At 45.8% G+C, this 27,908-nt stretch overlaps 1 protein-coding gene across 3 annotated transcripts in view; it reads right to left on the reverse strand.

Moving 5' to 3' along the window:
* LOC144479198 (alpha-1,3-mannosyl-glycoprotein 4-beta-N-acetylglucosaminyltransferase C-like) overlaps positions 1 to 27,908 on the reverse strand; it is a 188,389-nt gene that overhangs the window by 81,530 nt on the left and 78,951 nt on the right. The gene's annotated exons all lie outside the window — the stretch shown is intronic.

Raw genomic sequence — 27,908 nt, forward strand, 5'->3', positions numbered from 1 at the left:
TCCCACAGACATGGGGAGAATGGGCAGAATCCCCGCAGAGAGTGACCCAAGTTGGGGATCGAACCCGAGTCCTTGGTGCCGTGAGGCAGCAGTGCTCACCACTGTGCCACCCACATTAGGTGAGCTACCGACAGGTCTGGACTGTTGATGGTGCAAACCTCTGTGTTCCTCCTCTTCCTCAAGCTGTGCATTAATAAGGCTGTGTTTGGAGGAGCCAGGTGTAAAGGCTTGAGGTCTGATTGCTTGCTCTCAGGTGAAGTAGAGCAAGCCCTGCTGTCAGTGGAAGTTCAAGCTGTTTATTACAAACGGCAGTCCTGAACAAAACCCGCTGCTTGATAGTTGCATTGATTTACGGTTTCTCTCCAAAGTGGCCTCATGATGTTTTGTATCGACTCTCTCATGCAGAATAGTGATTTTCCAGGCCACTATGCACCAATCTGTACTGATCGTTTCGACAATTTCCCCCTTTCATCTGTTTCACAATTAAATAAACAAAACTAATCTTTATTCTATTCTTTGTCGAGTTGCCAATTTTCCCACCCCCTCCTGAAATCAATTACAAGCAAGGCTCCAGGTCAAATCTGCAGCCCTGTTACAAACTCCCACAGTCGCTGTCTTGCTGAGATCAGTACAGACAAGACCAGAACTCGGAACCTTGCTGCTCAGTACAGCACAGTTAAATCAGAGGAATAATAATAATTCCCTATTTTTTCTCTCTTAACAGGTGGTCATACTTAAGAGGCAGGGACTGCTCTTTATTGCTTCCCAATTGCTATAGTAACAAAGAAAATTACAGCACAGGAACAGGCCCTCCAAGCCTACACCGATCATGCTGTCTGACTGAACTAAAACCCCCTACCCTCCCGGGTACCATGTCCCTCTATTCCCGCCTTATTCGTGTATTTGTCAAGATGCCCCTTAAAAATCACTATCGTATCTGCTTCCACTGCCTTCCCCGGCAGCGAGTTCCAGGCACCCACTGTGTAAAAAACTTGCCTCGTACATCTCAAACCTCAAACCTATGCCCCCTAGAACCAACTTTAGGGTCCATATGGTAATTCAGTCCAAGTGACATAGAGCGTCGGGGACAAAGCAGATCCTTTGACATATGCATATATACACTCTGACTTTAAAGGTTGCATATGTATCGTAGAACTTTGTGAGCCAGTTTAAATACACATTCTCAAGAATTTGCCTTCATTTCAATCTACGGGTACAAGAAGTTCTTGCTGCCCTAACTTGAGATTTATTTAGCAATGTATTTACAATGCAAGAAAGTCCTCTTCCAAACTTCCACGCAGACAAATTTCAAACAAAGCAAACTCGAAAAAAAGAACCAAAAGCTTAAAGAGGACTGAATTGTTTGATAGTCAGATTACCAGAGAACCTGCGCTCTGGGTGGCTTTTTTCTGCTCCTGGAGCAACTATGGGTCTTCCTTTTAATGTGATCGTCAATTGTAACTAGCCTGTGGGTCAAGGGCATTGCCATTTTTACATGAGGATATCACCAGAAACAAAATCATTGAAAGGGGAGGTCATTCAAATCTCTATCACAGAGGATGGTTAAGAATGAATTCTCTGCCACAAATCATGGGTGAAGCAACATTTGAAAAAAGAGAACCGAAGAGATTTTCTGAAAGGGGAAGATATTAAAATGAGGGACAGAGTTGGAGAATGGAATTAAATTGTGTGGCTTGCTGGAGGAAAAGTGGTGAAATATGAGGCACTAACTGCAACACCATATTCTGCACCTATTCCTTTCCTTCTCCCCTATGTACTCTATGAACGGTATGCTTTGACTGCATAGCGTGCAAGAACAATACTTTTCACTGTATACCAATACATGTGACAATAATAAATCAAGATTAGCAGGATGCAAATCAGTTTCCATCCAGCCTCCAGCAGGCTTTTCCCAATCTGCCATGGTGAACAATCCGGCGGGAAATTCCCGCCAGTGTAATTTCTGGACTTCTGCTGAATTCACTCCCTCTCACCCGCCATTAAACCTGCCAACAGGACCACGTGAGAATTCCGCCCTCTGATACAATTTAATACGGATAAACATGCCACAATACATATAGGGAGGGGGGGAAAAAAAGGAAATCAGGTATCCCACTGACTTTGCAAGCCCTAAAACTCTAAACAAATTGGAATTCATACACTTAATTTTATGGTTCACAATTTAAGAACTGCAGGGAGACAGAGAACTCTTAACAACAATGACAGGCCTGGTCCCATCCAGAACGTGAACATGTTTTTCAGCCAAGGGAGATTAAATCAATTTTCATAAACCATATTCACCCAACTGTGTTTGTACACAATAAGCTTAAAGGTGACTGAAATTTCTGGTATGGAAACAGACCGTACTGAGATGTTTTGTTGACCCAATCCAAGTCAATTCCTGGAGCTATCAGTTCCAAGATCTATGTTGCTGCATTTAAAACCAGTTGAATACGGGACATTGCAATCATGACCTATAACAGTTTGTGGCCTCAACAGAAGCTTTCCAGATGCCTCATCTGCCACATTCCAGTCAGAGTGAGGATCAGCGTTTGACGATTGACTACCACAGAACCCGTTGATTTTGATGTTCTGGTAAGATTACCTCAGTAAAAGATGCGGCTGCTACGTGACAAACTTTTCAATGTAGCATCCATGTTATCATTTCAGTTTTACTTGTAACAAAGAATAAATCACATTTCTGTTGCGATATTGAGCATCAAGACAAACGATAACCATACCAGCTTTTGCTTCTTTGCATTCTTCGTTATTTACCAAATGTTCTGTGGAGAGTGAAGCTCTTCACCTCCCCATTTAGGGAGGCCCAAGAATTGGTGTCCACCACGGCAGACCAGGAAACCCACGGGAGCCTGGCGTGAAAGTGATTTGCATCCTAGATGAAGGCCCAATCAGAATCTTCCACCCACTCCCAAAAACAAGCCGGTGTGAAATACATCAGGAACAGCGTGGCGTGCAGATGTTGGGACTAACCTGAACAATGCCTGGGGCTGTCTACCGAGTGTGGAATATAGGCTGTGAGTGACTCTGGACTCCGGAACTCCACAAGAGAGTGGGTAGGAGGAGCAGCCACAGGTGCAACTTGCAGATTCAGTGTCCTGGAGCGGGTCCATCTTCCGGTCCCAAAATGTTCCCAGAGATCCATCGTCATTCTCAGGAGGTCCACCTTCCGGTCTCAGAGTGTACCCGGAGACTTACCTTAATTTTCAAGAGGTTAACCTTCTTTCGTGAATGGCAGGAATCCTTTTCAGTATGGCGCCCGGATAGGATGGTGGGTTACGCGCCATCAGACCTGCCTCACCACAGAATACACCACAAAACCCCCAGTTGCATAGTTAATGAGGTCAAGGCTGGAAGATTTAACCTGGTGTCCCTTCAGCCTCCGCAGTGGCAAACACTCCACATTCCCGTCCCCGCCACAACACTTAGTCTTGGCACGTAGATAATTTCCAAACATTTTTCCAGTTCCACCTCAGGTGCAGCCGTTTAAAATTGGTTCATGGTTTTAGTCAAAGATGTGCAATTTGAACACAACTTAACATGAGGGTCAGTGGTAGCGCAGGAGAGCTGAGGGGTTCCAAATTCCCTCAGAGAGATGGTGTATTTCTGTTAATTATGGAATGAAACATAAAATTCCTTAGGGAAAGATTAGTTTTATTCACAACATAGGATGTGGTTAAAAAGAAAATGGACAATCTGACTGCAGTAAAACTGTTGCTCGTCACAAGCACAGCTCCTGGTAACATGCAGTGAGCCTCTAAGTTCCAGATAATGTTCAAACAGATTTATGAAAAAATAATTTCTTTTTATTCATTCATGGGACATGGGCGTCGCTGGTTGGCCAGCATTTATTGCCCATCCCGTGTTGCCCTGAGAAGGTGGTGGTGAGCTGCCTTCTTGAATCGCTGCAGTCCATGTTCTGTAGTTTGACCCACAATGCCGTTAGGGAGGGAATTCCAGGATTTTGACCCAGCGACTGCGAAGGAGCAGCTGATATATTTCCAAGTCAGGATGGTGAGAGGCTTGGAGGGGAACTTGTGTTCCCATGTATCTGCTGTCCTTGTCCTTCTAGATGGAAGTGATCGTGGGATTGGAAGGTGCTGCCAAAGGATCTTTGGTGAATTGCTGCAGTGCATCTTGTAGATAGTACACACTGCTGCTACTGAGCATCGGTGGTGGAAGGAGTGAATGAGTCACAGAGTCATAGAGGTTTACAGCAGGGAAACAGGCCCTTCGGCCCAACTTGTCCATGCCGCCCTTTTTTTTAAAACCCCCAAGCTAATCCCAATTGCCCACATTTGGCCCATATCCCTCTATACCCATCGTACCCATGTAACTGTCTAAATGCTTTTTAAAGGACAAAATTGTACCCGCCTCTACTACTATCTCTGGCAGCTTGTTCTAGACACTCACCACCCTCTGTGTGAAAAAATTGCTCCTCTGGACACTTTTGTATCTCTCCCCTCTCACCTTAAACCTATGCCCTCTAGTTTTAGACTCCCCTACCTTTGGGAAAAGATATTGACTTTCTAGCTGATCTATGCCCCTCATTATTTTATAGACCTCTATAAGATCACCCCTCAGCCTTCCACGCTCCAGAGAAAAAAGTCCCAGTCTATCCAGGCTCTCCTTATAACTCAATCCATCAAGTCCTGGTAGCATCCTAGTAAATTGTTTCTGCACTCTTTCTAGTTTATTAATATCCTTTCTATAATAGGGTGACCAGAACTGTACACAGTACTCCAAGTGTGGCCTTACCAATGTCTTGTACAACTTCAATAAGATGTCCCAACTCCTGTATTCAATGTTCTGACCAATGAAACCAAGCATGCTGAATGCCTTCTTCACCACTCTGTCCACCTGTGATTCCATTTTCAAGGAGCTATGAACCTGTACCCCTAGAGCTCTTTGTTCTGTAGCTCTCCCCAACGTCCTACCATTAACTGAATAAGTCCTTGTAGATACTTGTAGATGTGGTGGCAATCAATCGCGGGTGCTTTGTCCTAGATGGTGTCAAACTTCTAGAGTGTTGTTGGAGCTGCATCGATCCAGGCAAGTGGGGAGTATTCTTTCAAACTCCTGACTTGTGCCTTGTAGATGGTGGATAGGCTTTGGGGAGTCAGGAGTTGAGTTACTCGCCGCAATATTCTTATATTTTGGAGGAAAAATTGTATTTCAATTGTGATGAGATTGATATGGAGCATTGCTAATTTTTGCCTTGTTTTCCTGGCTGGATCTTTCTCATGCAATGCTCACAAGGCAGGAACCCTGTTCCTAGATTTGTGCAAATTCTGCTGCTTCTGAATTAAGTCACACAGAAATACACCAATGATCTGTATGTTCATCGTCCCAGTCACCCCCAGGATTCAGGGACGAACGGTGATTAACACTGCTGCGTCACAGCACCAGGGACCCAGGCAACCATCTGCGTGGAGCTCGCACTCAGAATGTGTGGGTTTCCTCTGGGTGCTCTGGTTTCCTCCCAAGATGTGCAGATCAGATAGATTGGCCATGCTAAATTGCCCCTTAGTGTCCAAAAGACGGTAAATGTGCAGGGTTACGGGCCTGTGTATGATGCTGTCAGAGAGTTGGTGCAGGATCAATGGGCTGAATGGCCTCCTTCTGCACTGTAAGGATTCTTTGGTTGTAAAGTCGACTACATTGCCCAATGGAAAACTAGTTGCACAGTCCAAAGATGTGCGAGTTAGGTTGATTGGCCATGATAAATTGCCCCTTAGTGTCAGGGGAATTAGCAGGGTAAATATGTGGGGTTATGGGGATTAGGACCTGGGTGGGATTGTTGTCAGTGCAGGCTCGATGGGCCAAATGGCCTCCTTCTGCACCGTAGAATTCTATGATTTCTTTTCACTTCTGCATTTGAACCCAGCCCAATGAGTGAATCATACAATCCCTACAGTGCAGAAGGAGGCCATTCGGTCCATCGAGTCTGCATCGACCACAATCCCACCCAGGTCCTATCCTCATAACCCCATGCATTTACCCTAGCTAGTCCCCCTGACACTAAGGGGCAATTTAGCATGGCCAATCAACCCAACCAGCACGTCTTTTGGATTGTGAGAGGAAACCAGAGCACCCGGAGGAAACCCACGCAGACACGGGGAGAATGTGCAAACTCCACACAGACAGTGACCCAAGCCAGGATTTGAACCCGGGTCCCTGGCGCTGTGAGGCAGCAGTGCTAACCACTGTGCCACCGTACTGCTCAGAGTGGGATAACCGACTCTCCTTCTTGCCATCAGGAGATGTTCATAAGGTGCTTTCAGGCAGTTTTAACACGGGCTTTAGTAACTGCCCAGCATAAAAGTGTCCACACTTTAATGTTGAATTGGAAACCTCACCCAGAAAGTTCATTAAGAATGACTCACTTTGGGGGAGAGAGGTGTCAGATGGGTGTTTATGAGTTTGTCAATTTTCACAAGGGAGATTTGATCTGCCCAACCTGAGGGTGCTTGACACCACCACTTGACGCTCGACACTGCAATCCATCAATAAACACATGAATTCCCACCTCCCTCTCCCCGACACCCTTGCAAAAACAACATTAAAAAAATCACTGGTACTGATTCGTCATGCCAAGTGATAAAAATAGACAAAATGAAAGGTTTGATAAATTCAAAATTCAGCCAAGCAGTGATCCATGTTGTGTTTACAGTTCCTGGAATGGATGGACAATAAGCAGAACTGTTACAAGGTGAATTACAGTAATAGCTCGCCTGAATACCTTCCACACTTTGAAACAGATGTATATGTTTTCCAATAACTACAGGACGAACTTTGTCAAAATAAGTACAAATCACAGCGTAGAGTCTGACCTAATCTATTTTCTTTGTTATATTTCACCAGGACTGAGCAAGCTGGGCTCTGGAGGTATTTACATTATTCATTTTCCTGTCAGGTACTTGAGAATGGTCAACTTAGTCATAAGCTCCACAACTTCAGGGTGGCACAGTGGTTAGCACTGCTGCCTCACGGCGCAAGGGACCTGGGTTCGATTCCCGGCTCGGGTCAGTGTCTGTGCGGAGTCTGCACGTTCTCCCTGGGTTTCAAAGAACAAAGAACAATACAGCACAGGAACAGGCCCTTCGGCCCTCCAAGCCCGTGCCGCTCCCTGGTCCAAACTAGGCCATTCTTTTGTATCCCTCCATTCCCACTCCGTTCCTGTGGCTATCTAAATAAGTCTTAAACGTTCCCAGTGTGTCCGCCTCCACCACCTTGCCTGGCAGCGCATTCCAGGCCCCCACCACCCTCTGTGTAAAATATGTCCTTCTGATATCTGTGTTAAACCTCCCCCACTTCACCTTGAACCTATGACCCCTCGTGAACGTCACCACAGACCTGGGGAAAAGCTTCCCACTGTTCACCCTATCTATGCCTTTCATAATTTTATACACCTCTATTAAGTCTCCCCTCATCCTCCGTCTTTCCAGGGAGAACCAGGCAACATCCTGGTAAACCTCCTCTGTACTCTCTCCAAAGCCTCCATGTCCTTCTGGTACTGTGGTGACCAGAACTGGACGCAGTATTCCAAATGCGGCCAAACCAACGTTCTATACATCTGCAACATCAGACCCCAACTTTTATACTCTATGCCCCGTCCTATAAAGGCAAGCATACCATATGCCTTCTTCACCACCTTCTCCACCTGTGACGTCACCTTCAAGGATCTGTGGACTTGCACACCCAGGTCCCTCTGCGTATCTACACCCTTTATGGTTCTGCCATTTATCGTATAGCTCCTCCCTACATTATTTCTAGCAAAATGCATCACTTCGCATTTATCAGGATTGAACTCCATCTGCCATTTCTTTGCCCAAATTTCCAGCCTATCTATATCCTTCTGTACCTTCTGACAATGCTCCTCACTATCTGCAAGTCCTTCCAATTTTGTGTCATCCGCAAACTTACTGATCACCCCAGCTACACCTTCTTCCAGATCATTTATATAAATCGCAAACAGCAGAGGTCCCAATACAGAGCCCTGCGGAACACCACTAGTCACAGGCCTCCAGCCGGAAAAAGACCCTTCCACTACCACCCTCTGTCTTCTGTGACCAAGCCAGTTCTCCACCCATCTAGCCACCTCCCCCTTTATCCCATGAGATCCAACCTTTTTCACCAGCCTACCATGAGGGACTTTGTCAAACGCTTTACTAAAGTCCATATAGACGACATCCACGGCCCTTCCCTCGTCAGCCATTCTGGTCACTTCTTCAAAAAACTCCACCAGGTTAGTGAGGCATGACCTCCCTCTCACAAAACCATGCTGACTATCGTTAATGAGTTTATTCCTTTCTAAATGCGCATACATCCTATCTCTAAGAATCTTCTCCAACAACTTCCCCACCACGGACGTCAAGCTCACTGGCCTATAATTACCCGGGTTATCCTTCCTACCCTTCTTAAATAACGGGACCGCAATAGCTCTTCTCCAATCCTCTGGGACCTCGCCTGCGTCCAGTGATGAGACAAAGATTTGCGTCAGAGGGCCAGCGATTTCATCTCTCGTCTCCCTGAGCAGCCTTGGATAGATTCCATCAGGCCCTGGGGATTTGTCAGTCTTTATATTCTCTAACAAACCTAACACTTCCTCTCTTGTAATGGAGATTTTCTCCCACATTCTGATAGATTTGCTGGTCGGGTGCATTGACCCGAACAGGCGACGGACTGTGGCGACTAGGGGAATTTCACAGTAACTTCATTGCAGTGTTAATGTAAGCCTTACTTGTAACTAATAAATAAACTTTAACTTTACATTAAAACATGGGGGAGGCAGTGGTCTAGTGGTATTATCACTAGACTGTTAATCTAGAAACTCAGCTATATTCTGGGGACCTGGGTTCGAATCCCGCCATGGCAGATGGTAGAATTTGAATTCAATTAAAAAAAAATCTGGAATTAAGAATCTACTGATGACCATGAAACCATTGTCGATTGTCAGAAAAAAATCCATCTGGTTCCTTCCTTTAGGGAAGGAAATCTGCTGTCCTTGCCCAGTCTGGCCTCAAATGTGGTTGACTCTCAACTGTCCTCGGGCAACTAGGGTTGGGCAATAAATGCTGACCAGCCAGCGACACCCATGTCCCACAAATGAGTAAAGAGACTTTTGAATACGTTTGGTAGGTTTCCCCAGATCTTGCAGTACTTGGAGGGATACATGGGTGTGAATGTTGACCAGTTAGAATGTAACCAGTGACAACTTTGTATTGGATGTAATGCGACCAATGGGAACAAGATGTAAGGGTCAGCTGACCCAGTAAACCATGGAACCAAATTTCAGAGTAATAAATAGTCAGCTGATTCACTATAAATAAGGAACTATGTAGAATTGTGGAGAGCTTGGAACCAAAAGAGAAAATGCTGGAAAATCTCAGCAGGTCTGGCAGCATCTGTAAGGAGAGAAAAGAGCTGACGTTTCGAGTCCAGATGACCTTTGTCAAAGCCCCTCTTCTCTCTTGGTTTCAGATTCTAGCATCTGCAGTAATTTGCTTTTATTATGGGAGAGCTTGGAGTGGCCCAGGACGAGGCCCCAAGTTTGGAGTAATGATGTTTCTTTATCAAACCTTTCTTTGATTTATAAGTTGGAGTAAGTTTTATTGTATTTTCATTAACTGCATTTTGAAGAGTTCCTTCTGAAGAAACACCTAAGACATTCATTCATTTAGACAAGACTTCTTTGCTTCATTCAGTCCTATTTGCTATAATTATCTGTAAAGTGAATGTATGAACAATATTCGAACATGGGAGCACCAAGCAGGTTAGAAGCCTAGTTGGCCTATCTCCCTTCTCTGATTAAGGGCAGTGCAGAAATGGAAAATAAAAATAAATGTGACAGTACATAGCCTACAGAGAGAAGAATGAAAATATGGATTATGAATAAAAGTTTCCTCTTGAGCAATGCTGCTCGATTTCCTGTTTCCTTTCAATGTTCCTGTTAATGCAGACACAAGGGAACGCAGACAGAGATTCTGAGAGTGTGCATTACAATCTAATAAGACTTTGTAAACATGCTATTAAATTTCATGACCACGTTTGAGTAAAAAAAATATTTGGTTATACTGGTGTTAGATGTACAGTTCTGTGGCAAATGCCATAACCACAGTGGAAGACAAGGTGATGGAAAAGGGTGTGAGACATGACGGATTATAACCCCAATTCCTTTTTTTGCAAAGCTCCTTGCTGCAAATGTTGCATTAGCCAATTTAAATTCAGGTTTTTTAAAAGAATTGGTGTAGATTTCAAATAATTCAAATAAGTCCAAAGATGTGCGGGTTAGGTTGATTGGCCAGGTTAAAAATTGCCCCTGAGATGCGTAGGTTAAGAGGGATTAGCAGGTAAAATATGTGGGTGTAGGGCCTGGGTGGGATTGTGGTCGGTGCAGACTCGATGGGCCGAATGGCCTCCTTCTGCACTGTAGGGTTTCTATCTCTATCTAATTCTTTCCCCTATAGACATATTCATCCCAACACTGGTCAAACTATGTGCCCGCACCATAATTCATGGGCATTTGATTTGCCCGCTTATCAAGGGCAAATTGGGTATCACTTCAACCAGGTTTGCATTTCAATCTCTGTTCCCCCACTCTCTCCCCCCACCGCTCCCCAGCAGGATCATCCAGTCCTGCCAATGTGGTTCACGGGTCTCGCTGCTGCGGGGGGAGTCACCTTCGGCAGGACTGGAAGATCCCGTTGACAGGAATGGCTGGAAAATACCGCCGTTGTGTTTTTTGTCATCAATGTCTTCCCATGTTCACTCTAATTAATCACTCAATCGATGGGAATCAGAAATTGGAAAATTCCTTGAAAATGGGGCAGAATTGAACCTTGTATTTGTGGTCACTGGCATTGTTTTTTTGTCAGGTACTGTTCAATAATCTGCCTCTGATATCAGGGGGTTGGTTGGTTACTCAGTGCTGCCCTCAATGTTGACCTTGGGCTGGAATTGTCAGTCTTGGAGCCCACGGCCCAGTGTCTCTCTATCTTCTCCCTATCTGTTCCACTCAATATTTTGAAAACTTTGATGAAACCACCAATGGAATACAACCCCACTTTGTGCAATTTCTCCTCATAATAGAACTTTTAGAGTCCAGGTATAATTCTGGTAAATTGCAGTCCAACTAAGGCCAATATCTCCCTCTGAAGGTGTGGTGGCCAGAACTGCACACAGCGCTCCTGGTGTGGTCTAACCAAGGCTTTGGAAATCTGTAGCATCTACATCTTGAATTCTAGTACTCTAGATATAAAGGGCGGCACGGTGGTTAGTGCTGCTGCCTCACAGCACCAGGGACTCGGATTCGATTCTAGCCTTGGATAACTGTCTGTGTGGATTTTGCAGGCTCTCCCTGTGTTTCCTCCAGGTGCTCCGGTTTCCTCCCACAGTCCAAAGATGTGCGGGTTAGGTGGATTGGCCATGCTAAATTGCCCCTTAGTGTCCAAAGATGTGTAGGATAGGTGGATTAGCCCTGGTAAATGTGCAGGGGATAAGGTGGAGGGTAGGGTGCTCTGTCGGAGAGTCAGTGCAGACTCGATGGGCCAAATGGCCTCCTTCTGAACTGTAGGGATTCTATGATTTTAAAGGTCAGCATCCCATTAGTCCTTTTGATTATAGTAAAAGCTTTGTTACTGGGCATGTTCCGGGAACGGGTGGCGTCGACTAATCAAATTTGCAGGTTAATGTAGAGTTACATTACACCGGACACAAAACAAGATGCTTTTCCATCTGTAAAAGATTGAGGGAAGTGGGGAAAAAATTGGATTGTCAAAAGCCCCAGCACAGCAGACACCAGAGCCTTCAGAAGAGCTGCCAGCCTCACTCAGAGTGGGATGTCTTTGTTCAGTTACAATAAAACCAAAACTCAACATATAATTTAATCATTTTAATAAAAAGACCAAGAACGACTTCTGAAGATTTACAATCATTTTTTTTCGAAGAATGCATCAGCCGGATTGGCCTTGAAAAAAAAGACAAAACTCACATTGCCAGAAATTCTGTTGCTTGAAATTTCTGGTTTGTGCGGTGCCAGAGGACACCTAGTTCACTCTGTTTGTATTTCTCCATGGCATTATCATGACCCATGTACAGGGGTCCCAATCTCTTTGGGCCACTGCTGTTTCTAGCTTTTAGGAACGTAGGAATTAGGAGCAGAAGTAGACAAATTCCACCATTCAATCAGTAGAAAGGGTCGACAGCTTCACGTTTTTAGGTGTCCGAATCACCAACAACCTGTCCTGGTCCCTCCATGCCGACACTATAGTTAAGAAAGCTCACCAATGCCTCTACTTTCTCAGAAGACTAAGGAAATTTGGCATGTCAGCTACGACTCTCACCAACTTTTACAGATGCACCATAGAAAGCATTCTTTCTGGTTGTATCACAGCTTGGTCTGGGCTCCTGCTCTGCCCAAGACCGCAAGAAACTACAAAAAATCGTGAATGTAGCCCAATCCATCACGCAAACCAGCCTCCCATCCATTGACTCTGTCTACACTTCCCATTGCCTTGTAAAGCAGCCAGCATTATTAAGGACCCCACGCACCCCGGACATTCTCTCTTCCACCTTCTTCCGTCGGTAAAAAGATACAAAACTGAGGTCACGTACCAACCGACTCAAGAACAGCTTCTTTCCTGCTGCTGTCAGACTTTTGAATGGACTAACCTTGCATTAAGTTGATCTTTCTCTACACCCTAGCTATGACTGTAACACTACATTCTGCACTCTCTCGTTTCCTTCTCTATGAATGGTATGTTTTGTCTGTATAGCGAGCAAGAGACAATACTTTTCACTGTATACCAATACATGTGACAATAATAAATCAAATCAAAGATCATGGCTCCCCACCTGTTCGCCATATTGCTTTAGCCCATTAAAAAAAAATCAGAAATATATTTATCTCCTTCACCATTTAGAAAATATCCTTTATGATCCTTTTGCGTCTAAAGTGGATGACCTGACATTTGCCCGCACTGAAGTTTATTTGCCAGTGTTTGGCCCATTCACTCAATCCATCAATATTGCTTTGTAATCTTATAGTCTCATCTACACTGCTTAAGATGCAATCTATCTTTATGCCATTGACAAATGTGAGTGTGTGACTTTTTATTCCATCGACTAAGTCGCTAATAAACATGGGGAATATATAATATCCCAATACGGATCTTTCCCAAGACACCACTAGTCACATCCTGCCAATTAAAGTGTATTGCCCACAATCCCTACCCTCTGGCTTCTTGCTGTTTTGTCAATCTCTTAATTAGGCCAATAATTTGCCTTCTATCCTCTGGGCTTCAACTGTAGTCCAACAGTCTTTTACGAGGGACTTTGGCAAATTCCTTCTGGAAGTCTACATAAAAACACCCCTGTCCATTCTTCAAAAAATTAAATCAGGTATATGGCCTCCCCATTAAAACTCCATACTGGCTCTGATCAGGTGAAAATCTTCAAAGTGTTTGGTCGCCCTATCCTTAATTGTAAACTTGAGCAGGTGTCAGGCAAATGTTATGTTAACTGGACTATCATTCCCTGGTTTCCTTCCCTCATCCTTTTCAAAGTAGCAGAGTGACAATTTTTCAATCTAAAGGCAGAATTCCTGAGTCAAGACCACTATGGAATATTATAAATAGGGCATCTGTTTTGTTCTCACTAATTTCCATTAAAACCCTGAAAGTAGAAACTAGCTGGTCTTGGGGATTTGTCGCTCTTTAGATACTGAAGAATCAGATACAGAGGGCATTGACCCTAAATGGTCACCCAACGTTTGTACTTATACAAAATAAACTATCGCGTATCACTCAATTCTCGACAGAGTAATGGAGGCTTGAGTATAAATCAAAGGACATAAAAGGAATTTCTGCTTGTGTTGAGAACAAAGAACAATACAGCACAGGAATAGGCCCTTTGGCCCACTAAGCCTACCCCAATACGCGGTTTCCATCTCTGTTTGCCGCCCATTCATGCGCCTATCACGCTACACCTTGAATATTGCTAATGGTGGCACAGTGGTTAGCACTGCTGCCTCACAACGTCAGGGACCCGGCTTCGATTCCTGGCTTGGGTCACTGTCTGTGTGGAGTTTGCACGTTCTCCCCATGTCTGTGTGGGTTTCCTCCGGGCGCTCCGGTTTCCTCCCACAGTCCAAAGATGCACGGGTTAGATGGATCGGGCATGCTAAATTTCGCCTTAGTGTCAGGGGGACTAACTAAGGTAAGTGCATGGGGTTATGGGGATAGGGCCTGGGTGGGATTGTGGTCGGTGCAGACTTGATGGGCTGAATGGGCTCCTTCTGCATTGTAGGATTCTACTGCAGCGTGTTCCAGGCACCCACCATACTCTGAGAAAAACTTTCCCCCGCACGACTCCCCTAAATTTATCCCCCCTCACCTTAAACCTGCGCCCGCTTGTAGTTGACCCCTCCACCGTGGTATATTGCTGGTTGAAAAATCTGGGCTTGGGTTTACAAATCTTACACCATTTTCTGCACAGCCAAAATGTGGGGCAACACTAACTGGGAAGGAGTGAACAGCAATCAGGACATTCACATTACTGACATTTAGTGGCGAGTTCTCCGAGCTTCCTTGACTGAACAAGGAAACACTCTGAGCATTTAGTATAATCATTAACAATAGATCAGACGACTGAGTCATAGTTACTGTGCTTTTATGTTGCATTAACACTGACCCTGAGGCTCGGCGGAATTCAATAATCTTTCCAGTACTTGCTTGATACAATGCAACATATAGGCAGCATGGTGCCGCAGTGGTTAGCACTGCTGCTTCACAGCGCCAGGGACCTGGGTTCATTCCCGGCTTGGGTCACTGTCTGTGTGGAGTTTGCACATTTAGCCCGTGTCTGCGTGGGTTTCCTCCGGGTGCTCCGGTTTCCTCCCACACTCTGAAAAGACATGCTGGTTAGGTGCAATGACCCGAACAAGCGCCGGACTGTGGCGTCTAGGGGAATTTCACAGTAACTTCATTGCAGTGTTAATGTAAGCCTTACTTGTGACTAATAAATAAACTTTGAATAGCAGATCAAAGTAAATTCTTCCCAAGTCACCTAACAGCACCATTCTCAAATTCTCAACTAGATAACCATTGGCCCTTCCATTTACAATTAGATTTCTGCAGCTAATAATCTACTGAACTGTGCCCTGCCCTTTCTGGATACGTCTTTCCCCAATATTCACTCTTACTCTAATCGTGCCTCTAATGTGGCTCTCACCCCTGTTGCCTTACGTTTAAGGGTTGGAGTCTTGAATGTTTACAGTGGACAAGTGGTGCGACCATTTGGCACTAGGTCTTGCTGATCTGCTTAAGACATTATGGCAGGGCTTCCCATGCTGTGGATCGCAACCCTGGATGGGGTCATAGCCTTTGGTGACGCGAGCTCTCCCTCCTCACAAGGAGCAATGATGACTGTGGGGAGGAGATTTTAACTGCCCTGGCTTCATTGGCTGCTTGCTTGCCACCAAAACAGCCAATGGGTGGACAGTAAGCCCAAAGTGCCCTTTAACCTTGAACCTTTAGCACTTTGAATGGGGAGTGCCATTGGGCTAGAGAGCTCTGTGTTCTGATTGGAGAACCAGCAAGTCACAGAGTGTGGAAAATCGCCTCACTACCAACACCCATTGACTAAACACTGAAGTGGACCAGCCACACAAACACTGGGCAGAGTTTTCCCAAATATCGACAAGGGCTGATAACGAGTGGGAGAGGGGAGGGGGATGGGGTGGTTCCAGCAACTTGAAACGGTAAGGTAAATAACAGGATATCCGAACCCCCAGCAGAAAAGGGAACACCCACAACCCTTGAACACAGAGGGCCAACCTTCCTGCCACCGTTCAATGATTGGGTCAGCCCCCCCCCTTCCTCCCTCCCTCACACAGGCATGAGGGTGACCCACACCTCCCCCCCCCCCCTCACCCCCGACCCTGCCGTCCCCCCACGGGGTACCGCAGAAGCCTCGGCTCTGCTCCTGGCAGTGCTAAGGTGTCAGGGCCATGTCCCCCACCACCCCTGGAGCTATTCTTACCTCAGAGTGTGTCTGAGAGAGAGAGAGAGGTGAGTGTGTGTGTGAGAGAGAGAGAGAGAGAGGTGAGTGTGTCTGAGAGAGAGAGAGAGAGACAGCGGTGAGTGTGTGTGTGTGTGAGAGAGAGAGAGAGAGAGAGAGGTGAGTGTGTGTGTGCATGTGAGAGAGAGAGAGAGTGGCGAGTGTGTGTGAGAGAGAGTGGTGAGTGTGTGTGTGTGAGAGAGAGAGAGAGAGGTGAGTGTGTGTGTGCATGTGAGAGAGAGAGAGTGGTGAGTGTGTGTGAGAGAGAGAGAGAGTGGTGAGTGTGTGTGAGAGAGAGAGAGAGAGGTGAGTGTGTGAGAGAGAGAAAGAGTGGTGAGTGTGTGTGAGAGAGAGAGAGTGGTGAGTGAGTGTGTGTGTGAGAGAGAGAGAGAGAGAGAGAGTGGTGAGTGTGTGAGAGAGAGAGAGTGGTGAGTGTGTGTGTGTGAGAGAGAGAGAGAGTGGTGAGTGAGTGTGTGTGAGAGAGAGAGAGAGAGAGAGTGGTGAGTGTGTGAGAGAGAGAGAGTGGTGAGTGTGAGTGAGAGAGAGAGAGAGAGAGTGAGTGGTGAGTGTGTGAGAGAGAGAGAGCGGTGAGTGTGTGTGTGAGAGAGAGAGAGAGTGGTGAGTGTGTGTGTGAGAGAGAGAGTGGTGAGTGTGTGTGTGAGAGAGAGAGAGTGGTGAGTGTGAGAGAGAGGGAGAGAGAGAGAGAGAGTGGTGAGTGTGTGTGAGAGAGAAAGAGTGGCGAGTGTGTGTGTGAGAGAGAGAGAGAGAGTGGTGAGTGTGTGTGTGAGAGAGAGAGTGGTGAGTGTGTGGTGTGTGAGAGAGAGAGAGAGTGGTGAGTGTGTGTGTGAGAGAGAGAGAGAGGTGAGTGTGTGAGAGAGAGAGAGAGTGGTGAGTGTGTGTGTGAGAGAGAGAGAGGTGAGTGTGTGAGAGAGAAAGAGAGTGGTGAGTGTGTGTGTGAGAGAGAGAGAGTGGTGAGGTGTGTGAGAGAGAGAGAGAGTGGTGAGTGTGTGTGTGAGAGAGAGAGTGGTGAGTGTGTGTGTGAGAGAGAGAGAGTGGTGAGTGTGAGAGAGAGGGAGAGAGAGAGAGAGTGGTGAGTGTGTGTGAGAGAGAAAGAGTGGCGAGTGTGTGTGTGAGAGAGAGAGAGAGAGTGGTGAGTGTGTGTGTGAGAGAGAGAGTGGTGAGTGTGTGGTGTGTGTGAGAGAGAGAGAGAGTGGTGAGTGTGTGTGTGAGAGAGAGAGAGAGGTGAGTGTGTGAGAGAGAGAGAGAGTGGTGAGTGTGTGTGTGAGAGAGAGAGAGGTGAGTGTGTGAGAGAAGAGAAGGTGAGTGTGTGTGTGAGAGAGAGAGAGTGGTGAGGTGTGTGAGAGAGAGAGAGTGGTGAGTGTGTGTGTGTGAGAGAGGAGAGTGGGTGTGTGTGTGAGAGAGAGTGAGGTGATATGTGTGTGTGTGAGTGGTGGTGAGTGTGTGTGAGGAGAGAGAGGAGAGAGTGAGTGTGAGTGTGAGGCGTGAGAGCTCTTTGAGTGCTTGTTTTGGGTGTGAATGTGTGTGTGTGAAATGTGAATCCAGCTTTCCAGCAGCACTCCCGGTGCAAAATGAATTTGTGACAAAAAGCTAACACATGGAAATATTTGTTGACTAAGAAAACATTTTAACTGTAATAATGTCATAAGGGTATGCTTACAATAGAAAAACGTTGATAAATTTGTTTTTGTACCTAATGCACCATAACAATCATTTTTGGTGGTTTGATTTTTCAACACAACAGGAATGTTTTTCAGCTCAGTCAGTGTCCCCCGGGAGGTTAAAATGGTTCTGTGGCTGGAAAAGTTTGGGAAAGCCTGCAGTACAGGAACTATTACAATAACAGAAACTCCTGCTGACAGCTACAGAGAGCAGAGTCTGCTATTAGCCCAAGATCATCAACAGATGAGAGAAAGTGAAAGGGGGGGGGAAAGAAAGATAGAGGGAGAGAGAGAGAGAGAGAGAGGAGGAGGAAGAGAGAATGTGGGGAGGTAAGAGAGAGAAAGAGAAAGAAAGTGAGGGGAGAGATAGATGGAGAGATAAGAGAGAGAAAGTGAGGGAGATAAAAAGAGAGAAAAAGTGAGGGAGAGAGAAAGAGAGAGAGTGAGGGGGGCGGGAAGAGAGAGAGGGAGAGAGAAAAAAGTGAGGGAGAGAGAGAGAGAGTGTGAGGGGGAAGAGAGAGTGAGAGAAAGAAAGTGAGGGGGGGAAGAGAGAGAAAGTGAGGGAAAGAGAGAGAAACAAAGTGAGGGAGATAGAGAGAGAATGTGAGGGAGAGAGTGTGTGTGTTTGGGGGGGGCGGGGGGCAGTGAGAGAGAGTGAGGGAGAGAGAGAGAGAGAGAGAAAGTGAGGGAGGGAGAGAGCGAGAGATCTCAACCAATGTAATAGCTTATCTTGTTTGGAATGTAATTTGCAGAGAGCTTGGATTGGTAGCAAATACCATTAGCTTTCGGAGCGCTGCTCCTTCGTCAGATGGAGTGGAATCCATCTGACGAAGGAGCAGCGCTCCGAAAGCTAATGGTATTTGCTACCAAATAAACCTGTTGGACTTCAACCTGGTGTTGTTAAAACTCTTACTGTGTTTACCCCAGTCCAACGCCGGCATCTCCACATCATGACTGCCACACAGTGTGAAATCAGCCAGCATGTATCATCATGCTGGACTTGCTCAGAACATTACATTTGACACAGGTGTTCTTGGAGAGAAACTCGATTGGCTGCGATGTCTCACATTGCCAAGCAGCTCACTGACACATGACAAACCCGCCCCTTGAATGAATTACTGGTCTCAACCTGCACCAAATTGTATCAACATGAGTATTGAGCAGAAACTGGAGACAGTGTTAGAAAGCATGTCAAATATTCACCGGAGTAAGGTCTTTGTTAACCAGGTAGACACGGCAAGATATTCTGTCAGGCCTGCTTCGTAAAAAACATTATGAAACTATTGGGTGGGACGATCAGTCTGCCACCCCCATACGGTGTTTTTCTGGAAGTGGAGGTAGCTCAACATTTGCCGCAGGCAGGATCTTCTGGTCCTCCCAATGCGTACAGTACTTTATATCGCTTGCTCATCCCGCCACAGTGTGGGAGGGAAATCAGGTCGGCAAAACCAGAAGACCCTGCCACAGAAAATCCTACCCACCGTGACTTCTGCCAACGCAAGATGGCCACCGATACCATCTGTGCATGCGCACTTATCTATACATACGCAGAAAACCCGTCTTTAAATACGAAACTGGCGATAGAGCGGAATATTGAAAGAGAGAAACTTAGTTTTCTCCTTCTGAATACATACACAAAGGGCGGAATTTTCTGGCCACGCTCGCCCCAAGACCGGAAAATCCCACCCGAGGTCAAACGGACCTTTGCATGGTCCGCCCCCTCCACCTGCTACAATTCCCGCGGTGGGCGGGACTGGAAAATTCCACCCACAGAGTTAAAGAAAGGTTTGATCTCCATCACTCGCGATCACGTCACAGGGTAAAAACAGTACAAGTTTGCAGACAGAATGTTGGCAGCAAACTCAGTCTTATAAAAAGTATCTGACACGAGTCCTTTTTTCATTCCTTTGTGAAACCAAACTGTTTCACAACAACTTGAGAGGCTGAAGATAATCTGAACTTAAAATCGGATATCCCTCTTTGTTCTCTCACCATTTCAAAAGGCATTTAAAAACTACAGAAGCAGCAGGTCTGTGTATAACGTGACTAATTTACATACTGCATTAATTACCAGGGCAATCTCCTCCACAAGGAAGGAATCATGACTTTAGCGACCTGTCAATTTTCTGTTGCCTTCTGGCATCTCACCTTCAGAGCAGAGCTGTGATTTCCCTGCAAGCACACTCTCATTGACAACTGGACTTGCCGCGAACCAACATGGAGACACCTCATCCTCACTCATTTACCCGTCACAAACGCATCTGTCCATGAGGGCATTGGGAGGAGTCACCACTGCACAGTCCTGGTGGAGACAAAGTCCCATCTTCACGCCGTGGACACCCTCCATCATGTAATGTGGCACTGCTGTTGCCTAAATAGAATAGATTCAGATCAGGTCTAGCAGCTCAAAACTGAGCATCATTGCGGTGCTCTGGGGATCAGTAACATCAGAATTGTGCTCAACCAGTTTGGACAAAGGGGTGAGGCCAGAGTGCCTGCACTTGACAACGAGGCAGCATTTGACTGAGTGTGGCATCAGGGAGCCCTCGCAAAACTGAAGTCAATGGACGTCGGGAAATGGGTTAAGATTGTTGGTGGTCAGGGATCTCAGTCCTGGGACATCACTGAAAGAGTTTGTCAGGCTGGTGCTCAAGGCCCAACCATCTTCAGCTGCTCCTGTTTCTCCAGAGCGGAGAGGATGGTCTATTAGAAGGTGCTGTCAAAGCAGGCTTGCTAGGCCAAAGATGTGTGGGTTAGGTTGATTGGCCAAGCTAAATTGCCCCTTAGTGTCCCGGGATGCGTAGATTAGAGGGATTAGCGGGTAAATATGTAGGGATATGGGGATAGGACCTGGGTGGGATTGTTGTCGGTGCAGACTTGATGGGCCGAATGGCCTCTTTCTGCACTGTAGGGTTTCTATGGTAGGCCGCTGCAGTGTAGCGGCGCAGGGAGTAAATATTTAAGGTGATGGGTGCACTGCTGATTAAATGGGCTTCTTTGTCCTGGATGCCTCTTGAGTATTGGTGGAGCTGCATTCCTCCAGGCAGGATAGTCTGTGGAGAGTAACTCACCCCCTGACTCCCTGAAGCCTGTTCATCTACAAGGCACAAGTCTGGAGTGTGATGGGATATTCTCCTATTGCCCTTGAGAGAGTTCTGCTGCAGTCCATGTGGAAAGTAATCCCACAATGCAGTTAGCTAGAGAGTGTTAGACCTTTGACCCAAGGAAGTGCCAGGACCTTCTAATAACCCAACCTCTCCGCCCTGGAGAAACAGAGGCAGCAGGTGCATGAGGGCACAACCAGCTGCATATTCCCCTTCAAGTCACACCCTCTTGACTTGGAAATTTATTGCTGTCCCTTTGTCATATCCGTATAGGTCAAAGTCCTGGCATTTCCTTGGGTCAAAGGTCTAACACTTCTCTTGCTAACTGCACTGCGGGATTACTTTCCACATGGACTGTATGTAGCAGGACTCTCTCAAGGGCAATAGGAGAATGTCCCGTCACACTCCAGACTTGTGCCTTGTAGATGTAGGTATCAGGGAGTCAGGAGGTGAGTTACTCTCCACAGAATATCCAGCATCTGACCTGCTTGTATAAGCCACAGTATTAACATGGCTGTTCCAGTTTGTCTGTAGTCAATAGTAACCCCTAAGACTTTGATGGGGGATTCAGTGATGGTAATGCTGTTTAATGTGGAAATCCCTCCATCATAATGTCAGTTGGCTGATGTCCAATTCGGAACTCCTCATATTGAAGCAGCCTAACATGCATAGAACATTCAGGCTTGGGCTGATGTGGCATTTTTCATGTCAGCAAGAACACACTTGACCACCTCCCCTCCCACATTAAACAGCATTACCATCACTGGAGCCCCCATCATCAAAGTCTTAGGGGTTACTATTGACTACAGACAACTGGAACAGCCACGTTAATACTGTGACTTACACAAGCAGGTCAGATGCTGGATATTCTGTGCAGAGTAACTCACCTCCTGACTCCCTGAAACCTACATCTACAAGGCACAAGTCTGGAGTGTGATGGGATACTCTTCCCCTGCCTAGAGGAGTGCAGCTCCACCAATACTCAAGAGGCATCCAGGACAAAGAAACACATTTGTTCAACACCCCACTCACCACCTTAAATATTTCCTCCCTGCGCTGCTACACTGCAGCGGCCTAGCAAGTCTGCTTTGACAGCGCCTTCTAATAGACCATCGTCTCGGAGAAACAGAGGCAACAAGTGCATGAGAACACAACCACCGGCATATTCCCCTTCAAGTCACACCCTCTTGATTTGAACATTTATTGCTGTCCCTTTGTCATATCCGTATAGATCAAAGTCCTGGCACTTCCTTGGGTCAAAGGTCTAACACTCTCTCGCTAACTGCACTGCGGGATTACTTTCCACATGGACTGTATGTAGCAGGACTCTCGCCACTACCCTCTCAAGGGCAAATGGGGCTGGGCATCAAATGCTGGCCGAATCATAGAATCCCGACAGTGCAGCAGGAGGACATTTGGTCCATTGAGCCTGCACCGACAACAATCCCATCCAGACCCTATCCCCCGTAGTCCCCCCTGACACAAAGGGGCAATTTTAGCATGGCCATCAACATTATCAACAATCCCTGAATAAACAAAATGCCCTTTGTATTCCACTGTTAAAAAGATGCCTTGTCAGAAAAGCCTCAAGACTGCTTAAATTGCCTTCTATAATTGCTCCTTAAGAACAGCATACATCTTACCATACCTCGGGATATAAACAGCTTCTGAAATGTCTCTCCCTGTTGTCTGCATCGGGCAACAGCGAGAAGTATTTTCTTCCTCTTGTGGCAGCTTTCTATCTAGTCACATTCCAATTCAAGGTTAGAACCGATCAAAGTACTCCTCGTCAATTAGCGTCTTTGTACGGGAGGACATCACACTGTGTTAATATTCCATGAATAGTTAAAAATGCTCAAATTATTCGGGAACCACACAGCCGCTCATTGCTGCAGCTTGGAGACAACGCTATCTAATTATGTTTGTTTTATTGCAATGATATGAAACGTATAAGCACAGCAGGCTTCTGTTAATAGTCATCTTTAAATTCTAGGGGTCTGGTTTCTTTAAAGCTTTAAAAATTCCCATGGTAATCATATCAGATTAGACAAATATTTGGGTTGGTATTTATTAAATGACTGAAAGGACAACAGAGAGCTAATTACTTTTTTATTTACATTCTGCAAACAGGAATGGTCCGTGTGAATGTTACACACGTTATAAGTCACATATGAATAAATATGGAACAGGATCTTTCTCCCTCAGCACTGGATAAGAGATTCACTCTACATTTTTTAATTGGTTTATCAAGAGGTGAACTGCACAAACAGTCCAGAAAATTTCAGCAAGTTTAGAAAATAACATCTAAGTGTATCAGGCCATATTACATAGAATAGAATCCCTACAGTGCAGAAGGAGGCCATTTGGCCCATCGATTCTGCACCAACCACAATCCCACCCAGGCTCTATCCCCATAACCCCATGCATTTACCCTAGCTAGTCCCCCTGACACTAAGGGGAAATTTAGCCTGGCCAATCCACCTAACCTGCACATCTTTGGGAGGAAACCAGAGCACCCGGAGGAAACCCACACAGACACGGGGAGAATGTGCAGACTCTGCACAGACAGTGACCTAAGCCGGGATATGAACCCGGGGGACCCTGGCGCTGTGAGTCAGCAGTGCTAACCACTGTGCCACCATGCCGCCCGTACTGCAGGCATTTAAAAAAAATACTAATTTATTCAGACATGGATTATTGTCAGACAGTGACAAAGGCAAAGAATCCCTGTTATTTTCTCCAGAGAGAGAGATATATTTTATTATAAATTGAGTGCAGCTTGACACAAGACTGGAGGATAAAATTCCATCTGTGGTTAATTTTACTGGAAACAGCCACATGTGTACAATCTGGTTATTGTACACGGAGCAACATTTTTCAACTAATCAAGATGCAGGAGGAGCTTATCACTGTCTCCCAGCTTGATTTAGCAATGAATACACCTTCACTGCTGGTAACTCCACAGCAACTTCAACAATAGCTTTGTGTGTCTGTAAATGGGAATGAATGGATGTGATGATTATCTTAGTGGAGGTGAGATAGTGCGCCCACATTAGCGCATTGATAGTGCATCACATTTCACTCAATCATTGTGCTGCTTTCTTTGTCCTCCAAGAACTATGTAAAAGAAAGATTAGACATTCATCTCCAGCTGCACTTTTGCCTCCAACCCCAAAGACTACCAACCTTTTTATAAGAAGTCTCACAATACCAGGTTAAACCTTTTGGCTAAGATCAAGTGTAGTATGGATAGGATGCTGCGCTTGGTTGAGGTCATTAGGTTACATTTAAGCTTCATTTGAAGCAATTTTTTAAAGCGGCATCTCGGCCTTTTGGCTGAGATGCAAATGAGATCAAGCCTTGGAGGAGGTGAGTCTGCACCTACTCCAATCAGCTTGGCTCATGTAGATCAGGCCCAAGACAGGTGTGTAGGCCCTGTCTTGTCAGCTTGGATCGGAAATGTCTCAACTTGTTGAGACTCTGAATTGGACTGGATTTGATTGAATTGGAAAAGTTTAAATTTTTTATTTTAAAAAAACTACCAGGTTAAAGTCCAACAGGTTTATTTGGAATCACGAGCTTTCGGAGCACTGCTCCTTCATCAGGTGAGTCCAATGCTGACATCTCCACATCATCCTCTTTACAGTAAAGTCGCCATAGTCCCAGGCGGCTGCTCTTCTCTCTGAAGGGAAGAACTGACTGCTGGTGATTTAACCCGAGGATCATCACACCTCAGGCAAGGGACAAGGTTGATTGTTAACCTCTGCTACGACTCTCACCAACTTTTACAGATGCACCTTAGAAAGCATTCTTTCTGGTTGTATCACAGCTTAGTATGGCTCCTGCTCTGCCCAAGACCGCAAGAAACTACAAAAGGTCGTGAATGTAGCCCAATCCATCACGCAAACCAGCCTCCCATCCATTGACTCTGTCTACACTTCCCGCTGCCTCGGGGAAAAGCAGCCAGCATAATTAAGAACCCCACGCACCCCGGACATTCTCTCTTCCACCTTCTTCCATCGTGAAAAAGATATGAAAGTCTGAGGTCACGTATCAACCGACTCAAGAACAGCTTCTTCCCTGTTGCCATCAGACTTTTGAGTGGACCTACCTTGCATTAAGTTGATCTTTCTCTACATCCTAGCAATGACTATAACACTACATTCTGCACTCTCTCGTTTCCTTCTCTATGAACGGTATGCTTTGTCTGTATATTATGCAAGAAACAATAATTTTCACTGTATGTTAATACATGTGACAATAATAAATCAAATCAAATCAGTCGGAATGGGAATTGAACTCGTTTCGCTCCTCATCGCAAACCAGCTGTCCAGCCAACTGAGCTAAACTGTCCAGTGCGATTCCACAGACTCTACACTTCCAGCATTCAACTGGTTTTCTGTTAACTTTATGCATAAATCTCTCCGTCCCATTCACCACGGAGATCGTGGCAAGTGGGACGCTAAATATGACGGACAAGCCAAAGGTCCGTTGACCTCGGGTGAGAATTTGTGTCCCTGAAACTGGAAAATCCTGTTCTATGTTTAGTTTTAGTCCCTTATCCAAACTACCTAGCTGGGTAACTTTGCAGAGTAGACACAGAGGCTGTTTCCCCTGGCTGGGAAATCTGGAACTTGACAGTACAGTAACAGGGTTAGAGCCTAATTATCAAGACCAGGTTGGAGGAGAAAGTTCTTCACACAAAGGATCGCAAATCTTTATAGTTCTCTACCACAGAGGGCTGTGGCTCCATCGTTGAATTTATCAAGGTATATTGTGGACAGCGGGCTCTCTCTACCGAGAGAGAGATGGCCACTGCTGAGATTGTAAGGAGACAACAAGGTGGCACCTCCATTGTGAGGCACCCTAGCGGTGGAGTCAGAAATTATGTTTCTCTGTCTGGATCAGTAAGAAGTTTAACAACACCAGGTTAAAGTCCAACAGGTTTATTTGGTAGCAAAAGCCACACAAGCTTTCGGAGCTCCAAGCCTCTTCTTCAGGTGAGAAGACAGTCAGTGAAACTCGACAGGTCCAGGCAACTGTGGGGGGTTACAGATAGTGTGACATGAACCCAATATCCCGGTTGAGGCCGTCCTCGTGTGTGCGGAACTTGGCTATCAAAACTTGATAGCCAAGTTCCGCACACACGAGGACGGCCTCAACCGGGATATTGGGTTCAAGTCACACTATCTGTAACCCCACAGTTGCATGGACCTGCCGAGTTTCACTGGCTGTCTTGTCTGGAGACAATACACATCTTTTTAGCCTGTCTTCATGCTCTCTCCACTCACATCATTTTGTTTCTTAAAGACTTGATTAGCTGTAAGTATTCGCATTCCAACTATTATTCATGTAAATTGAGTCTCTATCTTTATATGCCCTGTTTGTGAACAGAATTCCCACTCACCTGAAGAAGGGGCTTGGAGTTCCGAAAGCTTGTGTGGCTTTTGCTACCAAATAAACCTGTTGGACTTTAACCTGGTGTTGTTAAACTTCTTACTGTGTCTACCCCAGTCCAACGCCGGCATCTCCACATCATGGATCAGAAATACAGGCCCCAGCGATCAGACAGTTAACCCCTCTACCGATAGGGTCAGGGCTGGGGTGGGGGTACTTTGCTGCCATGGGACCCACTCCTTGGACCAAGTGAAGTTAACACAAGCCCAGCACTAGCTAGTAATCCAAAATGTGGAGATGCCGGCGTTGGACTGGGGTAAACACAGTAAGTGTTTTAACGCCAGGTTAAAGTCCAACAGGTTTATTTGTTAGCAAATGCCTTTAGCTTTCGGAGCGCTACTCCTTCGTCAGATGGAGTGGAAATCTGCACTCAAACAGACCCTATTTGAGAGCAGATTTCCACTCCATCTGACGAAAGAGCAGCGCTCCGAAAGCTAATGGCATTTGCTACCAAATAAACCTGTTGGACTTTAATCTGGTGTTGTTAAAACTCTTACTGTATTAATCCAGAATCCAGTAGGGGTCTCCCATGATATGTAATCGTGTGGAGCCATTGGAAGATTCTGAATGTGTGTCTGTGTGCGTTGGAAAGATGTGGAGGCACCAAATATTAATAGTGTTGATCACTCCCAGGATATCAACAGTTCAGAAGTACCAATCACTAGCACTGCTGCTCACAGGCGCTGGAGTGTGGCGACTCGGGGATTTTCACAGTAATTTCACCAGGGACTCGGGTTCAATTCCTGGCTTGGGTCACTGTGCGGAGTTTGCACGTTCTTCCCGTGTCTGCGTGGGTTTCCTCTGGGTGCTCCGGTTTCCTCCCACAATCCGACGCTGATGTTGTTCCCTGCCCAAGGTTCAATCTAAGGCAGCCATGTGGTCACCTATTCTGATCTTTTGAGTCTCAGTAACTCATTGGACAGAATTAGCCTCTCACCAGGTTCTCTGACCAAACAGGACAAGAGTGAGGGGAAGTGAAGAAATGAGCTCGGAGTACACGTCGCGGTTATTCGCCTGACTTTCAAGTGAGCCAGTAATGTTGGTCTCAATGTTTCAGGAAGTGTACTGATATTTAAACCGATTAAAAAGTCACTGCAGTTCATGAGTTAACACGTTTAGTTAACCGGCCTCTGGAGGAGATTAGACCGAACCAGCCACATGTCTTTCAGTTAAAACCACAAGTAGTGTTTAAGCAACTTTCATTTGAAATGTCTTTAACTCCCTCCCTCCCACCACACACACTCCTCCAAATTAGTATTTCCCTTGTCACTGTGTTTAATCTTAATCCAGGTAAACGCCTTTTAAGAAGGCGAAAGTTTAACAGTAAACTGTCTTTAAGAGGTCCGATTTTATTTCATCTGTGACACAGAACCCTCGCCAAATAAAAGTATACAATTCAGAACCATATACATAAAGTATACAATTCAGAGCAAATCATCTCCTGTTTCACACACACGCCTGTTAACCACTCTCATCGATCTGCAGACAGAATTCTTTAAAAAATGGTTGGAAAACGTGGTTTGCAGATTGAGTTAACAGTTTGCCATCTGCTAATGTTTACCAGCAGATCCCCCCTGCCCTCAATGCCTAC

This window comes from Mustelus asterias, chromosome 25 (genome assembly GCF_964213995.1).
Source record: "Mustelus asterias chromosome 25, sMusAst1.hap1.1, whole genome shotgun sequence".
Lineage (NCBI taxonomy): Eukaryota > Metazoa > Chordata > Chondrichthyes > Carcharhiniformes > Triakidae > Mustelus > Mustelus asterias.